The sequence below is a fragment of the Plectropomus leopardus genome, chromosome 10 (assembly GCF_008729295.1).
Source record: "Plectropomus leopardus isolate mb chromosome 10, YSFRI_Pleo_2.0, whole genome shotgun sequence".
In the NCBI taxonomy this organism is placed as follows: Eukaryota; Metazoa; Chordata; class Actinopteri; order Perciformes; family Serranidae; genus Plectropomus; species Plectropomus leopardus.
In genome coordinates this window covers 30,666,316-30,691,013 of record NC_056472.1, presented here as the reverse complement: position 1 = coordinate 30,691,013, position 24,698 = coordinate 30,666,316, and the positions used below count along the sequence as shown (strand labels likewise).

General features: G+C 40.8%; 1 protein-coding gene across 1 annotated transcript in view; it reads right to left on the bottom strand.

Annotated features, from left to right (window-relative positions):
• adcy5 (adenylate cyclase 5) overlaps positions 1 to 24,698 on the bottom strand; it is a 107,691-nt gene that overhangs the window by 68,294 nt on the left and 14,699 nt on the right. The window lies entirely within an intron of this gene.

Below are 24,698 nucleotides of genomic sequence, written 5' to 3'. Positions count from 1 at the left end.
ACTTAACTTATGTTGCCAAGATCAACTTGTCTGATCAACTTGCCTCTCAGGTAGGTCGTAAAATATATATACAGAAAAGGAAAGTTTAGCTGTAGTTAAATGATGCATGTTCATATTGAAATCCATCCAAGTTTTGACTCAGACTGCCACACAACCTCTAGAAATCTAAATAAATCTGCTTTTGGGTTAAATATTTAACTATTGTTAAAATGTTTCTGTGCATGCAACTGAGAAACAGAAGCTAGTAAAACAAAAGCTACATATGGGAGGAGCTGGACGTCTGTGGGAAAACCCTTTGCTGGTGCACACTTCCATGTGTGTGCCCCACTAAAACTTGAATTTTTAATTTGCAGCAAATCAGTGCCTTCAGGATTCACAGACCTCGTCCAAGTTTCCACCTATCAAACAGCTTGCAATCTGTCATTTGTCCAAGGCACCGGCGCTAAAAAGGCATTGTTTCCATTCAGTGCCAGGCATACAGTGGGCTCTGGGACTGGCAGCCAGCAGCAAGCCGAAGCCAGCAGCCCATTCTTTTCATAGAGCCATTTAATGGGCTGAATCAGCCAGCTGAATCACATTCACACCACAGGCCTTTCTGTTGCCGGAACAAACTGAACAAACACAGCACGTCTTTATCAAGTCAAAATCCCCTCAGCAGGTCTCCGTGCTCAAAACCGAGCACACTCGGAGGGAGGAGTGACTGGCGGAAGACTGAGGAAGTGAGACACGACCGAGGAAAATAAAGAAATGAGGTGTGAGACGGAGAGAGGGTGGTGAATTTAGAAAAGGTTACTCTTCGCTATTTCTGTCTTTCTTATCTAAGTGAAACATTGTGGAACTGAAGCGGACTGACAGAAGACAAATGATTCCTTTGGATAAATAAAAGTCAAGCCATGAAAAGCGGTGTTGGCCAAGTGTGCAGAAACAAAGCTTTATATTCTTTATTTTGGCAGCTCAAACATTTACTTTAACTGTTCTTACCTAATATTTCATTCAGAGAAACTTTTGTCAAGAAACTCGGCACTTATTGCAAAAAGCGGAAAAAACTGCACTGTGTTATACAGAAGTTTGTAACATCTTTCAGCACATTTCACAACATTGATCCAATATTTAAGGTTTAAGCACATAAAGAAGGAGATTTTAGTGTAAAAGATGCAGCAGAATCTACCGTTCACATGACGGCATCTTTGACAGTGAGTACAAGTACAAACAGGATGCCGGACAGAAACTAAACTCTATAGCTGAGCTGAGCACACTTAGTACATTTACAACCACTGATGTTAAAAAAAGTCAAATCAGCTTGACTAAAACTGGATTTTTAAAATGTATGTTAACATGTCAGTCCGACTGAAATCAGACTTAACTGTAGAGTTGGACTAACATGCCTGGATAATTCGATGGGAAGTCGAGTTATTCCGTCATATAAACACCTCAGTCGAATTTTAACTGGACTCAGCCCTCTGTGTGTGATCGCTGATGCCTCCCTCGGTGTTTACACATCGGGACTATTTGTTACTAATGAGGTAGAAAGGGGTGCTGCAAATCAGGTCAGGCATTAAAACATGTAAGCACTGAGGGGGGACTTGTGTTTCTTATTTTGGCTTTTTTATCTTAAATAAATAAGTAACCCCCAGCTACCCTCCTCCTCTGATAAATAAAGTACGGTCCCACAACACCAACACAGAAGCTCAGTGATGTACTGCTGTTGACGCAGTCAAAGCTAAAAAAAAAATAATCAATATCACTGTAAGTGTACACATAATTTGAATATTTGCTCCTCTTTACCTTACACAACAGCGGAAGAGCAGAAACTCTGCAGTGGAGTAAAATGAGTCAGTGGAGTAACAGCTTCAAATCCCCGTCAGTAAGGGTTGTCTAATGGCAAGGTAAAGCATTGAAAATATTCACAATAAAGCATATAATAAAACAGATATTGTTTTTTTAAGGTGGCTGAAAGCTAATCAATGAGGGCAGAGTTTGCTCAGCGCCGTTTGATTACATGTACGTGACGTAGTAGTTTTCTACCCCAAAGTACTGCAAAAAAACAGTCATGATTGTGATTCTGTCTATATCATAGATGGTATAAATAATATAGGTTTATTGGCATATCTCCACCTGCCCTGGTGAAGTTGGACACACTTTCGTCAATAACTCAATTCTCTCACAGTGCTTGTATACTGGGACAAGGACAGACCTAATCGAGCTTTAACTGTAGCTCGTCTAAACATGTAAACGTTCTGACTGAGACTGTAAAAACGCCTTTTCTCTCTGCTTTCCTGCACAGACAGGCATGAGTGAAGTCTCGCAACAACCACCCTTGTTTTAAGGGGAGAAGGAGGGTCATCGGGGGTCGGATACAGTTGGTGGGAAATCACTGCTACCTGATTGGAGGCGGATGGGCGCACTTTTGGACCTACTCTGGAAGGTCCACCTTGGATGTGGTTTAGTGTGGCTCAGGGCTGCAGTTTGACTCAACTCAGCCAAAAGCTTAGTCATTGATATAATATGTGTGAAATGTACAAAACTAACTTATCTGTCTGCAGAAAGTACAATAAGAACATTTTCCTCTCATGACTGGGATTGTTGTTCATTTTAAACCCCGATTTTGCACAACTCAGTGAACAAAAATGTGTTTCAGGTGAAATCTGACGGCTGAAACTCGGCTAAAGCATTACAGAGAAAGCATTATGTTTTTTCCTGTCCACGAGAGGCTTATTAGCATAACAAATGTGTTTGAGGCATGTAATCAGCAGAGAAGGATGTACTATTAGGCTCTGGAGAGAATTGTTCCCTGGTACAAAACCCCAGAGGAGGGGGCAGGAGCTTGACTGCTACAGTGTAAAGGTCTGTGTGTTTCAGTTAAGAGCATGAAAATAAAAGTGAAGAAAACATATTCCTGCTGCAAAATGTCCAAATGTGACATTTAAAGGTGGGCCTCCTGCTACCTAGGTAGCCAGCCTGCTGCAGCTGCACACGGAGCTCCACCGCAGCCTCGAAGCATCCCGCCCACACACTGCCATGGAAACGGCATGCATCAGATAAAGTCTTTCAGCAGGTCAATACAAATATTCCCCAGCAGCAGTCTTCTTCTATTAATACTGCCAGCGCTCACTCAGGCCTTATTTGGAAACCTACGGGCTTTTCCACGTCACAGAGGGAAAGTGAGAGCAGAAAAACACAGCTCCTGTTTAATGACCTGGAAAGGTGCTTAAAATCTATAATCATTCTGTAACATAATTTAAAACATGTAATTATGATCATTTTATCTTTTTTCGATAGACATTTTTCCCTTGCGATTAAAAAATAACTTTCTAAATCCACTAATTTCCTGCAATTTGTGGATCATTTCTTACCAAGTTGCTCATTGCCTTTTTTGCCTATGTTTCTGAAAGAAATTGCACCAATTTGCTCCGGGTTCAAAAGGTTAAAAATTTGTGAAAGGCGTCTGAAAGCAGCACAAGAAAAGTGGTGTCACTCCAAGTGTCAAAGGGTCAATGGATGCAAATCAATCAATGTCTTCTCAAACTTCACGCACATAAATCAGGAAAGATCATTTTCAGTAATTTTTCCTCTGTGATTCATGCATATTGTTTTGCTCCACTCGCTCACGCTGACTCATTTTCATACTATTCAAAGCCTGCTGAAGCAAAGTCGGTCAAGAGCACTCAGGCACGTCATTTCCATTTAAAAAAACTGTTTAAATACAAGCAAACTAAATTCTGCTCAATGTCCCCAAATGACCAAGCAGCCATGACGGCCAGGATGCTCCAAACAAGCTGTTGATGCACAAAAAAAAAACGTGATATAACACACACAGCAAAAAAACGCTCATAGGACTCCCACAGGTGTTTCACTCTTTCTGCACGTCCTTGTTTCTGTTATCATCGGATCAATGGAGGCCACTGCAGCAATCAGCACCAGCAAATAAACACCTGCAGGTTTACAGCACTCAACACCACGGACACATCTGCATCATTATGTGTCTCTGCTGAGAAATATGTGGTTTATAAAGGAAAAAAGCCATATCGCACAAAACAAAATACTGGTTTTTAACCAGCGCCAGGCTGACAACTGAAGCTGGCACAGGTGATTAGATTTACGGCACATGGTAAGGTGTAGAAAAAAAACATCAAATCTGGACGGGAAGTTAACACCGGACTCCTGCATGAAAGTCCAGGGTTTGTTTGATCAATCCACCGTTCCTTCCCTCTGTCCTATACGAAGAGGCATGTCTAAAATCTGATTGGCCACTCCTGATGCCACTCCATTATGATTATATGCCCAGTCAGTTTGAAATGTTTGATCAGTAAACTGAATTTTCGTTTATAAGTGCAATTCAATTTTAAACCTCAGAGGCAGTAATGTGCCAGTAGTGTCTAGTCTCACTAATTTTACAAATAAACTGATACAACTATTAAAACGTTTGTTCACACAGGCTTCATTATTTAAATTTGTCAGCTTTTTAATTTTACACTTGCCATTGTATTATTTACTTTTGTAGGAACAATGTCTTTCATAAAGTATGGAAGCTTTATTTTACATTTGTGTGGCGTCACTCTATTGTGTTGCGATTGGCAGGTCTACTTATATTTTGAACTAAGACACTGCAATGGTGGTAATTAAAATAGGTATGGGTAGTGGAGACAAAAATGGTAAATTAAAGCTATGCCGACACGCGTGCCTGCAACAGCACTTGGTCTTCATACCCCCCTGCATACGTCAGTGCCCCACTTAGGCTACCCAAAAAAGTCTAGGACCTTCAAGCTCCTTATATGACATTATTACCAGCAGCATTTAAACCTGATGCGTCCGGCAGAGTATCTGTTCGTTGTGTTCTCTGCTGACGCCATCTAGCGGTATATCATCCAGACGCTAAAGGTGGCTTTGGGTGTCGGGATCTGATGCTGAAAGCACTGCAAAAGTGGCCTTATTTGGCAATTTCACAATGATAACCGCCCGGATTTACAGTGTAACAAACTCAGATCTCACTTTGAGGATTTATTTCACATCCAAAACAAGAAGTGCTCATGAAATCCTATTCCACAACAAACCTGCTGATGAAGGAGCAATAATAGTAACCATGAAAGGTGTTGGTCCAGCTCGCCTCTGTGCCTGTGTCCTCGTGTGTGTACATTATTTTAGTGGATGATTAATAATTGCCAGCAGAGGCCATAAAAACAACAGAGAAAGACATCACAGGTGTCAATATTTACCCAGAGTTTCTACCCTCCTACGTCTCTCCCACACCTTTCTTTTTCAGTGTTTCTAGCATCCACCCTGAGGCGTTGGGCTTCGTCTCTACTCCTGAGCTCTCGCCACGCTTCCAACAGACTTTTCTTTTATACTCAAGTATCTTTCAAAGATGCCCAACATGATGTCTGCGGAGGACTGGCGGCCAACATCCAGCCCACACGAGTGATGACAGCAACCAAACCAGACCACACTGTTCTGCGGTAATGTAAGATTCAGTGTTTCTGATAACACATTTTTAATACGACGACACACCAGCAACTAGTGCAGCTGTAGGGCGATGTTTTGATGAGCATTTCTCAGTGGTGTTTGTATCACTTTCTCTACCAGCTGGCTCACATGGACGCATGGCGAGACACATTTTTGCAGCCTGCAGAAGGCAGTAATGCAAATGTGACATAGGTTTCACAGATGCTTTAAAAGTGTAGTTGGTAACTTTTAAAATAATCAATTTGTCATAGCTACTGAAACTGTCAAACAATCAGATTATGTTATTTCTCAGAAACATATGGTAATGCACTGCTTAGCTCTCCTTATGAGTACTCTGCCTCTCTCTATATCTCTAACACCTGATTGTTGAACTTTGAAATTAAAATTACTGCGACCGCAAGATCAGAAATTCCCAGAGTGAGGCAAAACTATAAACTCTATTTTGAGCAAAAGTCAGTGAAAGAAATAAACAGGCCTCTGCTAACTGTGCTCTGGCCCTCGGTGAGTACTTCAGCACTGTGTCAGTATCACTTTTTCTTTTACTTTTAATTAGATTATTATTGATTTCAAGGGTTCCCCCCCTTAGGTAGCACACTGAGGCACATTGTGCTCTTTAAGGATCATGTGCTTCATGACGATTACAGCGAGCAGCCTCATTCTGCAGGGCAATGTACAACAAGGTGAAATAAGTCTTTCACGTGAGCGCCTGCAGTTATTTGTTGCCGGATTTTACCTTCGAAAGCTGTCAGCTGCTGAATGAATGCCTTTGTAACCGTGACCAAACCTGAGGATCACACTGCGTGCACCAAACATAGGTTTTTGTTTCATAAGTTCTGTGGATGCAATATGTTTCGTATCACTATGACGATCCTATAAGGCTTCTATTATTAGACTCCTGTGTTATTTCTGCTTTGGGAAGGCAAAGTGCACTCTATACTGTTCATTAAATTAAAGGTATCTTAATGAAAACTGAAAGCTTTTTATTGGAAAATAATCATGTGAAGTCTACCGCATTACTTACATGTACTTACATTGTGCATTACTATATTCTAACAGTGTACAGCCTGGACTTATTCATTCATCCTTTAGCCATAAAAAAGTAGCAGTGAACAAAAGCACAGGTGAAAGCCAGTGTTGCTTCTATTTTAAAGAAATTGTGATATATATATATTTGAATTCAAGTGGTCTGAGAGAAAACTAGACTTCTGCACCTCCTCTTGGTTGTTTTCAGGCTTTAGAAAATCCGGCCTGTGATGGGAGACTTTGACCAGTCACAGGTCATTTCAGAGAGAGGATGTTCCTGCTCTGCAAATGCAGATGTGCGTGCACATCTCTTCAGATGGTAAAAGCCTGATTCGATGGAGGCGAATCCTGCAGAGAAAGTTGATATTCCAGCATTGACAACAGCACACACTGCAAAGCAACCCACAAAAAGGAAGACGGACTAAGAGAGTAGAGAAACGCTACAACACACATACAACAAATAACTATGAGCGCACTTTATTAAAGTCAGTTTTTCCGTTTATGTAATCTCCTCCAGGAACACTTTGAAGACATTTTCAGCCTGGGCCACGAAAAGCATTTTTCCGGTCCTGAGAGTTTGGTGCTTTTGGTGAGGTGTGAAAACTAATTTAAAACTTGGGTACGCCACAAAACTGTCGCCAAGGGTTCAGTTCAAGGCAGCGAGCTTTAATGCGGCCCCACAGACTCTGCATCAGATGTGAAAGCCTCTGTGCCTTATGGTGGTATTTGAACAACCTGATGTCCATCAGTACATACAATCAAAGCCCCGGGCAGGGAAAAGGCCCAGTCTGCAGATAAAACAAAGTGTCTACTTACAAAGTACAAAGTAAATATCCAAAGTTGCTCAAAGTTGGAGGGGATGGTGGGTGTTGAGTCCCCTTGGTGAGCAGCCTGCCAAGCTGCAGACCACTGTTCAAGACCAACAAACAACAACACTGGTTGTTTTTTTGGCGATGCTTCACAGCATTTCCACCAGTGTTTTTGCAACATTTCCCAGCAGCGTTTAAGCACTGAATTCTGTTGTTTTTCAACGACACATCGTGACTTTTCCCTGCAGATTTTGAGCCACTGACCCTGGGTGTGTACGGCTGACACATCGTGGCGTTCCCCAGCAGCACATGAGCCACCAAACCTGGGTGTTTTTCACAGACACATTGCAATGTTTCCCAGAAACGTTTGAGCGCTGAACTTGCTTGTTTTTCACCGGCACACTGTGACTTTTTCCAACAGTTTTTGAGCCACTGAACCTGGATGTGCACGACTGACACACTGCAGCATTTCCCAGCAGCATTTGAGCCACCAAACGTTATTGTTTTTCACAATAACACATCATGGCGTTTCCTAGCTGCATCTGTGCAGCCAAACCTGGGTGTTGTTAATGGACACATTACAGCATTTCGCAGCGACAACATGCCACAATATGATCTTTTCTCAACTATAACCAAGTTATTTTTATGCCAACTGCGTAAACCCTACCACACTTTCACCACATCCTTTTTGGGAAACAAAAAAGTTGACAAAGTAACAAACAAACTATGCAAAGCAGCAGAGGTGTGCATAAATGTGCAGTGCGAAAAAATTTAATTCAGGCGGCGGGATGTCGAACAGCATAGATGCGGCGCAAAAAGAGTGCTGAGCCCAAGCCTTATAATGGAGGGGAAAACCCTGGCCAACTATCTTGACAATCGTTGAATCTGATGAATTTCTTGAGGTTTTAAAGGGTCAAATTCTCTGATTTCAGCTACTAAAAAGCAAATATTCCCTGGATTCTCTTCTCCTCTCTGAAAGTAAACTGAATTTCTTCAGGTCGTGGACAAAAAAAAGACTTTTGAGGATTTCATCTTTGGCGGTGGGAAACAATGAACATTTTTCACAATTATTTTGACATTTTATATACAGAACAACATTTTAATAACTGAGAAAAAAAGAGGATCAAAATAATCTTTATTTGCAGCCCTACCTGGACCAAGTGTGAACATGCTCTCAACCATGCCTCTGCATTTCGTGACTTCGAAAGTCACCCTTCGCCGACATCTCAAGAGCACAGAGCACCAAAATACATTTACTGTTGAGAAACAAAATGTGAACAGGAAGCAATTCAGCAGAGCTTGGTTGTGACTGGGAACATGTCTGGAATCGTTCTTCAACATCGGGGCACAACAATGCTTTCAAGCAGCGCTGATGCCTCACAGGAGACGCTGAACTCCTGGGAACCAAAAGGTCATTCTGTGAGTCATGCCTTTGAAGAAGAAAGACAAGCCCAACGACAAACAGAAGAAAAAGCATGTTTAATTTTTCATCTCACGCTTCAAAAGAGAAGAGACAGAGAGGGGACACCAAACTGGAGATTCTTCCAAATATAGACCCTGCATTTCAACGCCGGCCATACGGGACACACGGCTGCGTGCTATACTTTGATGTCAACACCTAGCACTCAAATCTTTTTTCCTCCAAAGCGCTGAAAACTCGGTCAGGAAACAAATCCATATTTTAATAGCCAGGTAGGTCTGAGCATCCAGTGTGCCTCGATCCACCCTGACAAAAGGAAGAAATGACAACTTGTAGGAATTCTCTCTGCCTGCACAGATTTATTCAAAGCTGGGAGGTTAAAGGATTCAGTCTCCATCTCCTCTAAGGCCTCAGAACCAACACAGCCTTATGAAAAGGTCTAAAACAATGCCACAAATATCCTGTGACACACTCACCATGTTACAGGAGAAGCCCCGAGCTCACAGAGAGAAAAGAAGCGGACTGAGACGGCGTCCCCTAGTCTGCCCGAATGATGGAGCACGATGAGAAACACTAATGTGTCTCCTGGGACGACTCGTCCTGCGGTAATACCCGTCATGCATTCCCTTGGCTGGTGCCTTTTCAATTGTTTTCAGACAGATAAATCTCAACATGTTTAGTGGCATCATTTACACAACTAAACTGGCAGAAAAAGACAAAAGAGTAAAAGCAATTAGCAATCAAACTGGAAGCAGAGGAAAACAGATAGTCGAGCACTGTCCAAAGCTGCAAAACCCACCAACCACCACCTCTAGAGCTCACTAATTAACACGTTTTTACCTTGTTTCTTCAATCTGTACACAAACAGAAGTGTAAATACAACAAACTGGCGTATCTAGGTTCTGCTGTGTCTCCTGTTCATGTTCCGGGATGCCGCTACCTTGATGTCAGCACAAGCACATGGTGAGATTACGCTGCATGTGGAACCACATGGCACCCAAAACAGAAATAAAAACAACCTAATCAGACGGAAAGTGAACACCAGACTCCCGCATGACAGTCCGAGCTTTGTAACGTTGTTACCGGCAGTGTTTTAACGTGACGCTGTCTTGCCGTGTATCATGCACACGCAACAGGTTAAATCCGGCCACATATTCAAGTGACGCCGAACAGCGGCAATTCATGCAGATGCAAAAGGTGACTTTTGGCATCAGGGTTTTATACCAAACAAAACAACAGAATTTGATGACTTTGAAATGAAAAAGGGCTGTTTTTACTGTTTTACTTTACCAAAAAGCTCTCACCTTAAGTCATCACATATCGCCACTTTGTCAGTGGACTTTCATGTCTACATAGTTTGCTCTAGGTATCCTCCTGCGTTTGTTGTTGACACTGCAGCAACCACTACTGGGATGTAAACAAAAGCATGTTTAGGATTAGACGACAAAAGCACTCTGCAACCAACGCCGTCAATAAAATCACATGGTTAGGTTTAGACAAAAAAGGCACAGGGGGTTAGGTTAATGCAATGAAAAAACGTGGTTAGGTTCAGAGAAAAACATCATGGTTTGGCTCCACATTTATACGGGTAGGAAACAGCAGGCCTGGGTGAATGTCCGAATTTGCTTTGACCCTCCAGCGGTGTATGGCGGTGCCGTCTTGGCAACCAGCAGTGTATCATACTGCTGCAAAAGGTGGCTTTTGGCATTGGTATCTTACCCTGAAATCACTGACAAAGCTGCAGTATTTAACAAACTCAGAATAAGAAAAGGCATGATTTCCATACTGAACTACTCCTTTCCGGTTGCACTGACTATTTTGTATTTACTCATATTTCAGACTATTCCTTTAAAGACAATCAGTTCTTCTAAAATGTGATCAAGCAAACTGCACATTTTGACCAAACTGCAGCTAAATTAAGAGAAGCACTGACACCTGGTCTGAAAGACAATGAGGAAGATCTGTAGGTGGAGGACAAATGGGAATAGAGGTAATTATGGGATTGTGATTATGAGTCAACTCAGTGAACTATAACACATACACTCATGAAAACACAAGAAAGACTGGGTGGCTTTTTGCAGTTCTCTGTTAAACCTGCACAAACAAGACAACAAAAAAACTGTGAATTTCTCAAAGTAACTGCAATGAGTTAAGTGTACCCCTAACTGTGCTGCCAAGAAAATTTGGTATTGGTGCCCCTGTGCCATTTGCAAGTTTTAAAATTGGATAATATAAAGCTGCTCTCATTCCAAGGTTGTCAAAAACGAACGCTATGTCATGCCCCTCGTTGGCATCTCATTTCATCGCACAGGACACACTAGGCACACTTTAGCATTTCTATGTGACACACAGCTCACACACACATATATCATGTGAATTATGTTGAGAAAAACAAGATCATGTTTTGGTAAATGCATTTGTTACGTGACCTAATGTAATGTTAATTAACCACGAAAAGTGCACAATGACGGCATTTACTGTAAGAACACCATCACTGCTTTAGATAGGAAGCTGTAATGAAGAGCAGTTTTTGTGCAACTATTCTACTGAGCCTGCTTTTCATACAAAATTTAATAATACATAAACACAGAAGCACAATGGCACTCATAGATGCAAACTGCAAGATAAAGGCCACAGACAAGCCCTTTTGCCGGCGAATGGGTTTATTATTCAAAATATATTCACAACATGGCGTCATGTGAGCACTTACAGCAGTGAAGGGGCGTGTGTTTCTCTGATGAATTTGGGTGATACAACTGAGCAGCGTTCAGTTATTCTGCGCTCACTCACACTGTTGTGAGTGGTTTTTATTGTCTCTGTTTAGAGTGTATGTTCCACTCAGGTCCACAAATAGCTCTAGTAAAGACAGATCAGCAGTCGCAATGTAAAATATTGAGTACTTCATTATGTGTGAGTGGGAAAAGAAAAAGCTACAGAGCAGTCAGTCTTACAGGGAATTACTGGGTCCATAAGTGAGTGAGTGAGTGGTTACATGTATATGATTCACAGCTTAAAGTAGATATTCTCACCAGTCGTGCAGCTCTGTGGATGGAAGTGTGACTGAAATATCTCAACAAGTATTTGGTTCAGGCATTCATGGTCACCTGAGGATGATTTTTGTTATCGCCTGACCATTTAATGCTACAATGAGGTTCACTTTTTTGGTTTTGGGTGAAATGTGTTGATTAAAATAGGTTATAATGAAATTTGATACAGAAATCCATGGTCTCATGAGGATTAATCATAATTACTGCTGCAACCCTCCTGACTTTTCATTCAGCACCGCCAACAAAGCAGAGTTTTCTCTTATCCATTAAAACATGTCACAGCTCGGTCGCCAACATTTGACTCTGCAAACCATGGATACGTTACATTTGTATGTTTCATATGAATCATATAACGTTTCCTGAGTGACGTAGTGTATGAGCTGAGTTTGTCATTAGAGGTGGTGAGGATGGTGGATGGCGTGACAGATAGGTGAAACACCTGCTAAGCTGCAGACCAGTGTTTGAGACCAACAAACAATAAAAACAGTTGTTTCTCAGGAAGTCATCACTGTGTTTCCAGCAGCTTCTAAGCTACCAAGTGGGTTTTTCAACAACTTGTTGCCCTTTTTCAACCAAGGATAGAGCCATGAAAAGCAGATGTATATTACCGCAACATTTCTGCATTTTCAAGAGGCCTTTAAGTCCACAAATGTGGATGTTTTTCAGCAACCAGTAGCTGCGTTTTCACCAGGTATAGTGCCACATACAGTGTTTTTTTTTTTTTTTTTTTTTGCTGTGTTCAGCCAGCTTAGTTCCACAAAAGAGGTTATTTTTTTTACCAAGACATTGCTGCACTACCTGCGGGAAAAGCACCATGGAAAGCAGTTGTTCACCATGACATCCCTGCATTTCCAATGGGTTTTTTGTCAGCTCCTTCTTTTAACCATAAATTGTTGTTGTTCAGCCGAGATAGTTCCTCGAAAAAGTGGTTATTTGTTTAGCACGACACATTTTATCCATCAAACTGGATGTTTTCAGTGACCTGTAACCGTGTTTTCACCGGGGATAGTGTCAGAAACTGTGTTTCTGCCCTGGACAGTTCCACAAAATGTTTTTTCTTTTTCTAACCATTAATGTGTTTCCAGTCATGATAGTGCTTCAAAAAGTGTTGGTTTTTTTTACCAAAACATTGATGCATTTCCTGTCAGGATGGTGCGAGACGCCCACCGATGGCTTGACTCTGACTGACGGGTGACAGTCCGCCTGGTGTGTCAGGGCGTTAAAAGGCTTTAAGTGCGAACCAAAGCCTACAGCCTTGTTTGTGAAAAAGTAAACTTTTCAAAAGCCAATGTTGAAGTCTCCAGAGGTTGGGAGTTCCACAGTAAAGAGATGAGAGAGCTAAACCAGAAAATACCAGATTTAGTTGTTAAAACATTATTCCAATAAATAATTACATGAAAAAGTATGTGATTCTCCGAATTTTATGATCGCGATTAAGAAAGAATCCTGTTAATTTAAAGCAGCGGCACAAACTCATTCAAGAGCAGTCCAATGAGACGGACACAGAGTTGGCTGCACATTGAGAACTGCTGTTTTATATCTAGTTTGGATGCCTACTTTTAGTACTCCCATGGAGTAAGCAATATTTGTGTCTCTGTGCCAGCTGGCTGTCTATTATCTCAGCCCGCAATATCTCCTCCAAAATTAGAGCCAACTGCAAACTCCCAAAGCAACTGAATAAGCAGAAAACAGCCCAAATCGAAATACTCCTACTTCTCAGAGGAAAAATGAATTTTTCATAAAACTGACAACATACAACAAATCACAAGGTTTGAAATGGACCCATGGAACCTGATCTGAGCTTTCTGTTAGCAGAAAATAATAAAAGAGGGAAAGATCCCCCGACAACAGCGGTGCTTAACATATAAAGTTATGTCAAGTTAAAGCGGCGTCTGATAAAATCTGTATGTCCGACATGATCAAAGGACGCTCAAGCGGATACTGCAAACACAGTATGACATTATTTGAGGGAATCATGGTCGTCTAAGGAGCAGTAACAGAGAGAATGTTCCAATAATTTTTGTGTAGAGAAAATATAAATGTGTGTGTGTGTGTGTGTGTGTGTGTGTGTGTGTGTGTGTGTGTGTGTGTGTGTGTGTGTTTGAAAGAGAGAGAGCTTAGTGAGAGAAAGTACCAAGCCTCCAACATACCATACATACCTCTCTGACCCAGCAGGGGATAAATATTAATGCTCAGCCTCAGTATATGTGCAACTCTACCCTCTTCTGAAAATTTACTTCACACCATTATATGAAGGATGAGGCCAGATAGCCAAAAGTAATCATTTTAAAGGCTCCATGATCAATATAAAAGTGATTAATGATTACTTTAAAGGCCACAAAAAGAAAAATATTTAGCAAAACACAGCGGTGATACTTGGCAATTGTAACCCTGAATTAAGACGATTTTAAAACAATGTTTGTAAGTATGCAATAGAGGTGGAGTGAGAGGCATTAAGCTATTCTTAGATGTGAATGCACATGAGCATAAACACAGCTGCCACACTACGGCCACGTTTAGACGGATTGTCCCTAACAAAAATCAAAGTCTTTCCTTTTAAAAAAATTTTTAAAAATTGCATTCATAGGATAACACTGTGAGAATGATACTCGTGCACATGGATCAGTAAAAACAACTGAAAACGCTGTAGTATGCATGTCAGGCCAGTAGCTGGTGGTTTAACTTTGTAATGACACACCATAGAAGAACACCACGTGCATGTGCGAAGAACCAAACGTTTCACGCAAGAACCGTTGCCGTGTAAACAGCCCCTCAGACTGAACACAGTGACAGTGACTGAGCTGCAATTTATTAAATATATCAAAAATTATCAAGTATAAAAATTCACGGGATAGTCAAGAAGAAAATCCAGACACTCCTAAAATGTGGAAAACGAGGATTAAAAAGGACATTCAAAAGTTTTTACTGTTGTTGCTAAACCATTGAAAAAGCCGACATGTTTCAACCACTGTGGATCATCATCAGAGCTTTACAAACACATGCATCATAAGAAAAGTCACATTCACAAATTCACGGGGCGACTGTGGCTAAGGAGTTCGTTAACTAAGGAAGTTTAGTGGTTCGATCCCCGGCTCCTCCAGTCAACACATCACAGCATCCTTGAGCAAGACACTGAACCCCAATTTGCTCCTGATGTTTCACTGGTGTGCAAGCACGTGTGAATGTTTCAAAACCTGGGCAGCAGGTGGCACCTTGTACGGCAGCCTCTGCGGCCACTGCATGAACGTGCGTGCACGGGTGAATCGTTCTGTGAAAGGTTAGATGGAGGACAGTTTACCACAGTTCATCTCCACATACTACCCACACTGTTTTTTTTAGTTGGTTCAAAATAAGCAAAGTATCTTCTCAAGATCATTAAATTACTTTTGAAACCTAAGTTAAATAAATATCAGATAGTTTAAGACTTTTAGTAATAAGGAACTGTAGTTTTACTTCAGTGTGACTTTCAGGTACTTCATCCATCACTGGGGTTACTTAGGAATTTGTTGCTTCATGGGTCAAAGATAATCTGATGAAGGAAGAGGGAGCAGGAGGACTGGGAGAAGAAGAAAGTGCTAATAAATAAAGTTCCAGCTTTATCTTTGGTTCCTTACTGATAAATGTCCAGCAGGGGTTTTAACACGGGGACATCTCCCCGTCTCCCCTGCCCTGCCTCCACTCGTTCCACAGTTTTATCCACACAGCTCGTGATGTTCTCTGTCTGCCCGTCTGTTGTGTTTGGGTGTCTGGGAGCCGTCCGGCGGCCAGCGGCCATGACAGTTCTGTCTGAGTGATCAAACACACCCACGCTGTGATTTCCACAACAGCGAGCCAAAACAGACTGGAGGCCCTCGGAGGCTGTTGGACCGAGTCTCAGTTACAACTGGCCCGTTCAGTGACAGTTTACACTATAACACCTTTCAAAATATGCCAACTGCACTGCTGAGCCTGCCAAAACCCTTCAGACTGTCGTCTGGTAGTGTCAACATTCCCGAAAAAACACATCTCGACATATCTACAGCACCAGATCTCCAGAATAATCCGTGTCTGTGGTGCAGAAGAGCAGCTTCATGGTGACCTTTTGGGCTCAGAAGATATTGTTTTTTTATGTCATCATCTGAATAAACTTTACGACATATCATCTTAAATATATCTCAGCATTGCAATACGAACAGGCACAACTGGTTTCAAATTGTTTTACTTTGGTCTGTAGAAAGTTTTTTTTTTTAATTAAGCACTTTATTGTAGTTTTATTAATGCACTTTAGACAGCTAAATCCCATTCATAGGCATAGATTTTGGGGGAGAGGGGTCTAAGGGGACAATAATATTCAGTTATGTCAAGTCAAATTTTATTGACCGGAGTGCTAAACAATCATAAAATAAAATACAGAAGAAACAATAGAGACACAGGTGAAAATAAACACAATAAAACTGCAGGACAACAACGATTAAGTTATTATGCTCAATCGTACATCACCAAACACAGGTGGTTCTGAAGTAGCAGTTTAAAGGTTTCTAGTGTCAGAGCTGTTTTGATTTGTGTAGTTGAGCTGTTCCAGAGTTTAGGGTCTGAGTCGCTGCTGGCTTTGTGCCGACTTCAGGAAACATCCAGTAGCATCCGATCAGTCGACCTTAATGCTCACACTGGAGTGTGAAGATACAGTAATTCTTCTAGATAAGATGGCTCCGGACCATTTAAAACCTAAAAAACCAACAATAAAATCTTAAAATCGATTTAAAAATGGACAGGAAGCGTGAAGTGAGGCTAAAACTGATGTTCTATGATCGTGTTTCATACTAACTGCAGATGATTAAGTGTCGACTGATCTACACCCACATACAAAGAATTACAATAATTTAGCCGAGAGGTAATAAAAGCATGAATAACTCGAGATCTAGACCTTAACCTTTGCTAAAAGTACATTGAAAAAAAGTTTGTTTTGACAGTTAAACTTGTTGAATGTCAAAAAAAAGGTCCACTGCGTGATGCTGCAGGGCCAAAAAAACAGCAGTCATCTAATAGGTCTGGTCATCCAAACACAACAATCTGTCCTAGAACATGTGCATTTGTCCAAGTAGCAGAGGACTTTAACTTTGAAAAAATAAAAGACACCTTCACCATTAATTAACACAGAAAATGCACAAAGTGGTGCATAAAAGCACTAAAATCAAAAACAAAATTTTCTGGAAGAGGACCTCCAAACCCTCCGTTTCATGTGTCCTCCTCAATGTTAAAGCGAAACCTTCGCCCTTGATCCCCTTATCAAGTATTTTTTATCTAGAAAGCTAAAAGTCTTGACATTTTTTTTAACAAAATACAAAAGAGACTTTAGCAGTGAACAGACTCTTATCAACACACATCATCATAAAAATTGTTTGTATTTTCAAAAAGCCAGAGCAAGTGTCTGAGCTTTTGGAGTTTTTAATGCAGTGTGTGGATCCTCTGTCTGTTTTCTGTCTTTGATGCAGCACCTGCAAAAGCTTTTTTTTCAACTGCGTGCACGTCTGTCCTTTATGTTGTTGAAGCATTTGAAATGAAATCCCATATTTCTTCAGAAATAACCGTGAAATAAAACAAGCACGAAAGCCTGAAACACAGGCTATGTGTTAATCATATTTGAGCGTGGGAAATGTTAAATTATTGTAGCTGAGGCTTAAAATTATGAGGGAAATTATAAGTCAAAATCACAAGAGCAAATAGGCTAAAAAGCTTTTATTTTCATGCATTTCATGCAATCTGTCCTGTAAACTCTCTTCAAATGAGCAGCGAGCGAAGCTGTACAGCGACGTGTCTGTGTCACTCTGCTATGCAGCTGTGTTACGTTTCTGTAAAGGGTTGTGAAGTTTGATTGATTCAACTAACACACCTAAAACGATCAAATACAAAAGTACAAAAATTCGGCTCCATTTGAACTCACAAGGTTTACAGACATAAAGATTGTCCCATACTAAACACATTTTCCCCACAAATACAGCACGCTAACATTATTAGCATAAGCCTATGGCATTTTACATTGCATAAATTAGCCTAAACAGACTTTTCCTCTTCCCATATAAACCCAAAAACAGCAAATTATTTAAGTAAAACTCACAAGGTTTACCAACAAAACAATGTTCTTATAACAACCACATTTTCTCCACACAACTAGCCCAAGACATTTCACATTGCACAAGCAGATTTTTCTCTACTCATGGGAAAAAAGGAAAAACATTTAACAAAGTTACTTTGACAAAATTCAGCTCCATTAGCCTATTACTCTCAAGTTTCCGAAGACAAAAATAAAAACACACTCGCCCGTTGAGGCGAGTGGACTTTTCCTCTACTCATATGAAGCCAAAAATGCCCACTGTAGAAAGATTTCACTGCAGTTATAACGACTTCTTTACTTCCAGTGCTTCCCTGGATTCATCTATAGAGTCCTTCCCGACACGCATATAAAATAAATAACTCACAATAGTGCTTTTGTTGTAACAAGAACACTCTCTTCCAGCTATCGGCTGTTGTTCTGTTGTGTTACTTGTGACAAGTTAAGCTGAGATGCCATTAGCGAGGCACAAGGACGAGGAGGAGAGGGACACCATACTAAACACAGCTTGGTGTTTTCATGTCAACAGCTTCAGCAGCTTTCTGAGAACGTAGCTGCTGGATGGATGGTTGGGAGTGAAAAAAGAGGTGTTGACTATTTTTAGAGGAAGTAATTGCTGAATTTCCTCTCGTAATACGCATCTCGCACCTTTTGAAGGTTTGATGGTGAGTGGATTAGCTTTGCAGCGTAAATGAGGGCGAGGATGTTGTGCTTTATTGTTCAAAGCTCCCATTAGCGAGCTTTCACAAATCTGTTTTTGTTAAACTCAACAAAGAAGAAAAGCTTCATGTCCGAATGCAGGAAAATTCTCTCCGGTACATGTAGCAGGGATAACGTCTAGATTTAAAGCTTTGTAATAAAGGTATGCTTTACTTAAGCCTTTGAAACCTGGAAAACATCACTTTTGTCATGCTTTCAGATGCCTTTTAAGTATTTAAATCTTAGAAACTTGAGAAAATAGGTGGTCTGATTTCTTTCATGAACACAGGGAAAAGAAGTCAATGAGCAATTTGGTAAAAAATGTTCTATGGGTCGCAAGAAATTAATTTGAACAAAAAAAAAAGTCTACAGAAATATTTATAGGGAAAAAAAGCTAGGGAAAATTTGTTTTATTATATTTTTAATTATATAATTATAACAATTCATATAATTTCCTGATTAAAAATATGTTGCAGCATAGTTATAATTTTTCAATTTATTTTTATTTTTTAACCTAATTTTCAGGTAATTTATTTGTGCTTTTACTAATTTCTTGCTATTTTTTGAGTCATTTCTTCTTTCATTGCACATTGCCTTTTCTCAATAAAAATAGCGATTTAACTAAATTGCTCAGGATTCAAAGGGTTAAACTGTCCTCTGCAAAGAATGATTTCCAAAGCATAATATCTTTTCTTGCCCCATAATCACACATCCCTGTGCATATTTGCAAGCCTTCTGTGGGTAGTTTGCTCCTTTAAGGGTGGAAATTTGGCACAGGAAATTAAATTTAATGTATCAGTGAAAGTTATTACAGTTAGTCACACAAATTTGCACTCGTATACTCTTGTTTAAATACCTCTATAATATTGCTGTTGCATATTAACCATGAAATGTAATACCAATCCGTAAGAATCTGATTTTTGTTTTTATTCCAAAGGGATGAATATGTATTTAAAAAATTCATCCCAGCAGGCTGAGCAAAGTAGTACCTCATCCCAGCAATGCCCTCCAGCCACAAGCTGCTTGTATCTGTAACCTCATTATTTCGGTCACTACCCAAAGCTCATTATCATAAGTGAAGGTTGGAACATAAATAAACAACCGATGATGGTTTTGTAAATGGTTTTATCCTCACTGGAACAAGCTGCCTTTGATTTTTTAATGCAACTACTTTTTAAATTTTCACTTGCACCTGCAACTTCTTAAAGACCTAAAAACATCACAACATACATTGCAATTTTTTTAGAAAAGCTACCATGAAATCAGGAATTTTGGGGCTGCAAAACTACACAGAAAATAGATCCCTGCAGACACGCTGCCTGCAGCTCTGCTTCTGTTGCTACATTCACTAGAAATTCACTGAATATGACTGAATTTACGAGCAGAGACACGGATCAGGGAAGCTCCGTGAGGATGACAGCCCTCACTAATCCCTGACCCGTGGCTCGTGAGTAGCAGTATCCCTCTCAGCTTTCAGAAGCAGTCGAGGTTCAAACTCCGTCCATATAAGGCCAGGTGGTGAAGACTCTGAGCCTTATCACACCCTAAAGTGTCCGCCCCGCAGTCATAATATGTGGCAAGCATCGCTGGAGACGGATCTGAGGACTGAGGCTTTTCCTTGACAACCAACCACAGAATAATGATAACCTCAGAGCCGAAAGACGGCTCTTCCCACCCAATATGGACCATCTGTAATTTCAGAGCCGGTTTTAGCTCAATCTAACCAGCGCTTTCTAAATATAACAAGAATAAACATATGTGAAGACACACTTCTCTCTCTCTGGTGAGAATAAATACACTCACAACAGTTTGTTTCTCTGAGGGAAACCATTCCCTTTGTATAACGTCAGGATGCTACAGTGTGAGTAGCACAGTCTCTGTAAACGTGCTACATAAAACAACATGATTCCCCGCAGTGAGAATATATAATACACATCAGCTATTAGCATATGGATAATGCTGACGGCTGCAGAGTAGATGATTTTGTAAACTCATCAAAAAAAAGTCTATTTTTAGAACACTGTTCACTGCTTGAAGACCCACTGTTTACAACAAACTAATAATCAATCATTTAAAGCTGCAGTAGGCAGTTTAATGTTGGCAAAAATCCCAAAATAAACTGAGCATGTTGTAATTCATTGGAGTGAGAGAAAGAGTGGACTCTTGGCTCTGTTTTCAGGCTGTATAAAGTCGAGCCTGTGACGGGAGACTTTGGCCAATCACTGGTCATTTCAGTGACAGGAGAAGAAGATGAAGAAGATGAAGAAGAAGAAGAAGAAAAAGAAGATTATGAAGATAAGGAAGAAAAGGGAGAAGACAAAGATGATGAGGAAGAGGACAAAGAAGACAGAAACAAAGAAAACAAGGAAGAAAAGGAAAAATATGAAGAAGACGAAAGACGAAGAAGAAGATGAAGACAAAGATGAAGAAGATTAAGGTGAGGAAGAGGAAGAAGAAGACATACTTTATTTATCACCAAGAGGAAACTCAATTTTTTCACTTGTCATTTACGTGTTACATACGGAGGCCCAAAACAGACACGTGTGCACAAACAACCTTTTACACACGGAGAGACGTCAGAGCGAGGGGGACCGCCTATGTACAGCCGACCCGAGCAGTGGGGGTTTTGGTGCCTTGCTCAGGGGCACCTCGGCAGTGTCCAAAAGGTGAACTGGCATCTCTCCAGCTACTAGTCCACACTCCTTATGTGGTCCTTACTGGGACTTGAACCAGCGAAGCTTTGGTTCCCACGTTAAATCCCTATAGACTGAGCTACTGCCGCCCCAGAGGGCGCTCCTATTGGCTGTTCAACAAATGCAGATCTGCATGTACGTCACTTCAAATGGTTAAAGCCTGATGCAGTGACGAGGGTCCTGCAAACAAAGTTCCAGCCGTGGCAACAACACTAAAGAGCAACCCAAAAAAAGGAAGACGGACTTATCAAAAAGAGTCAAAAAGAGAATCTGACAATAAACGAAACAGAACATGTGTTGATATCAGCAAAGTGTTTTGGAGATAGAGAGAAAATCTCACCGGAGCCAGTTCACCAGCCTGACTTTCTGCTGCGCCATCTCTATATTATATTCCTAATGAACAGTCAAGCTCCAAAAATCTATTTATGGCAGCAAATATCTAAACTGTCCGTCACAAATAAATGAATGTGTGGGAAAAAACTGCTGCTCCTAAAAAGTGAGACACTCATACTTTCTGTCAGAATTAAATTTGGGATATGTTACTTTGGGTTCAAAAATATAGTTTTGTCTGTTTTCCAAAATATACTATGAACCATGGGACACTCAACTTGTTTTACCAAAAGTCTCCAGGGGCCAGTCACTGCAGCACCCACACGTTTCTAGGTTTTAAGGATGTTTGTACGATTTTTGGACATTTTTAGGATTTCAGGACATTTCTAGGATTTTAGGATGTTAGGGGCCTACCTAGGACCTCTGTTTGGGGGATGTGGGGGATCCTCCACTGGCACTTTTTTTAATAAACAACCTCTATTTTGATGCAGTTTTATGCACTTGCGCACACCTTATGTATACTAAAAGTACAAAAACTATTCCCAGGTTGAATTATTTTTACTGTGAATTAGAAAATGGTTGAGAGGCCACCTTATTGGGGGCCAGATTTGGCTGTAAGTTGAGCATCACTGCTATATAATGAAATTCTAGCCCTAATTTTGTCGGTTTGCTATATGGCTGCTCTTCATTGGGACATTTGTCCAAACGGTTGTGCTCCCCATACAGGAGCAGGAGGGGTAATTGGCGATGGGCATGCTGCCCCACAGCCCTCCTCTGTCATGCTCTCTCCCTCCAGAGCACGCTGCTTTTATGTCTCACTCACAATGGCGCCTCTATAAAACTATGAAGGGGTCTGCGGGAGCTGGAGTGATGTTCGATGCCAAGTAGACCAAATCTGTCTGCTCTGTAGAACCAAATGTCTCTTTCAGAACATCAGTAAGATTTAAAGAGAAATTACAATAAAATATATTTGTGTGCACACATTTAAAAAAAAATCACAGTGCAGATCTGTAAATAGGCGGCATGATCGGTTCTGTAATTATCATGTCAAGGACCATTCCACACGGCCATTTCATCGGTGAGTCATCTGTAAATGTATGAGTAACAGAAAAACACCATATTTCCCCTCCTCTGCCCATCAGTGACCTGACGACAGGACAGTGGATTTGCATTCATTACTGATGATAATGGAATTACTCTCCACAATTAGCATAATGGCACATAATGGGCTCAGTGGACTCTTCGTGCCACCTTGACAAAGGCAGCCTGTGATGCGCGCTATGTCACTGTGCATGCAAGCAGACTTTGTGCGCTGCATACATGGTTCAGTCAGATCCCAGTTCTCTTACCAACACTGTCTGAAGAGAGAAAGAGCTGGTTATAATCAGGAAAAGATCGTGTTTTGGCCTAAAATATACACTGGGGCACAATCTCTGCTGGAAATGCAGTAATGTCTTGGTTTAAAGGAACCCTTTTCCATGGCAATATCTGGGCTGGGCAGAGATTTCTCCGTAAAAAGACAACAGCTCTCCTGCACAATCCCAGATGGAAACCACATCTCGTCAATAAAAAACGCTGAAAATGTAAAACACAACCGTTTCTGCTGCTTGATCAGAGTCCTTTTAACAATACTATCTGAATTTGCACTCTATCACAAAATGGTTTGATATTTGAAAACTAACTTTTTTGGGTCATTTTTTTGCCAAAAGAATCTGTAATAATACACCTGCTGTCCTGTTATTTAAAACAAAGTTGTGCAGATTGTGTTGTCATGTTAACATGCTGAGGATTTGCACTGCAAGTTCACAGGACGCCTTATGCTTCAACCTAATCACCACAATAAATGTTGACATTGTATGTTTCCACAAACCATGAATACATTCCAGTAGCAGATTATTTATTAGTGGATACATCTCAGCAACGTTGTGGGTAATATGTGGTTAAGTTTAGTCATAAAACCAGTTGATTATGGTTAGGAAAAGATCATTTAGCAATATCATGGCAGGAAATGTAGCGATGTTGTGGCAAAACATAACCGCTCTTGGTGGCACTATCCCAGCAAGAAACACAGCAATGTCTCTGTGCAAGAATCAAAAGGAAGATCTGCACAGTGTATTAAAAGCTCCCAGTAATCATTAAATGGCAACATTTCGTTATAACGGAGATCTCCGTCAGGCCTTTTTTTAAATTAACATTACAAAGCAGAGCAATCAACATAAAGACACAAACACCATGTGTTTGTGTGCGGATCCTCTTTTTTATTCTTGCCTTAGTTATACTTTTTTTATCCAGGTACCTCTGAGTTTTTTGAATGTGCGTGCACTCCACTTTGCTTGATACTATCCTGGCTGAATTCACAGCCATGTCTCGGTAAAAAACAACAAATTTTTGAGGCACTATCTCAGCAGAGAACACAGCAATGTCTATATAAAAACAAAAGCTTTTCATGGCACTATCTCAGCAGTAAACGCAGTGATGTCTCTGTCTGTAATAAATAACGTTTTGAATGTTGATATGATCCATATGAAACCTTCAAATGTTACATACTGGTGTTTTGCAGAAGCATACAGTGTTAACATTTATTCTGGCAACTGAGCAAAACACTGCAGAGCAACCTCTTTCACATTACAAAGACATTCAGCAGTGGAGCTTTCACACTGGGTATTTACAACTGCACTTTATGGCACCGACAAGCCATAAATCACCAAACTAACCACAAATGTGAATGCTGAACACGGCACATGGCAGAAAACATATCTTCCCCTCTCTGGTTGAATTAAGAAGCATATGGCCAGGTGGGAGGTGAACAACACAGTAAATCCAGCCGGGAAACAGGAACTAACTGTTTCCCTGGATATCATGGACTCTGATGGTTTTACACATGAGCCCGCAGACGTACACATCAGAATATAAGCTGTATTCATGAGTTTTTAACCTGGGATCTAATTCCTGTTCCAGCTGCGGCTACGAGCGACGCAGAGATTTGCCGTCTCCTTTCACTGAGTGCCTCTGATTCATTGATTATGAGGTAAGCCTGCGAGACGGGAGAGGAAAACATCCCCTGTGCAGCCGGCAGACAGGGGGACTCACCTAATAAAAATGGATGTGGCACAGCACACACACATACAC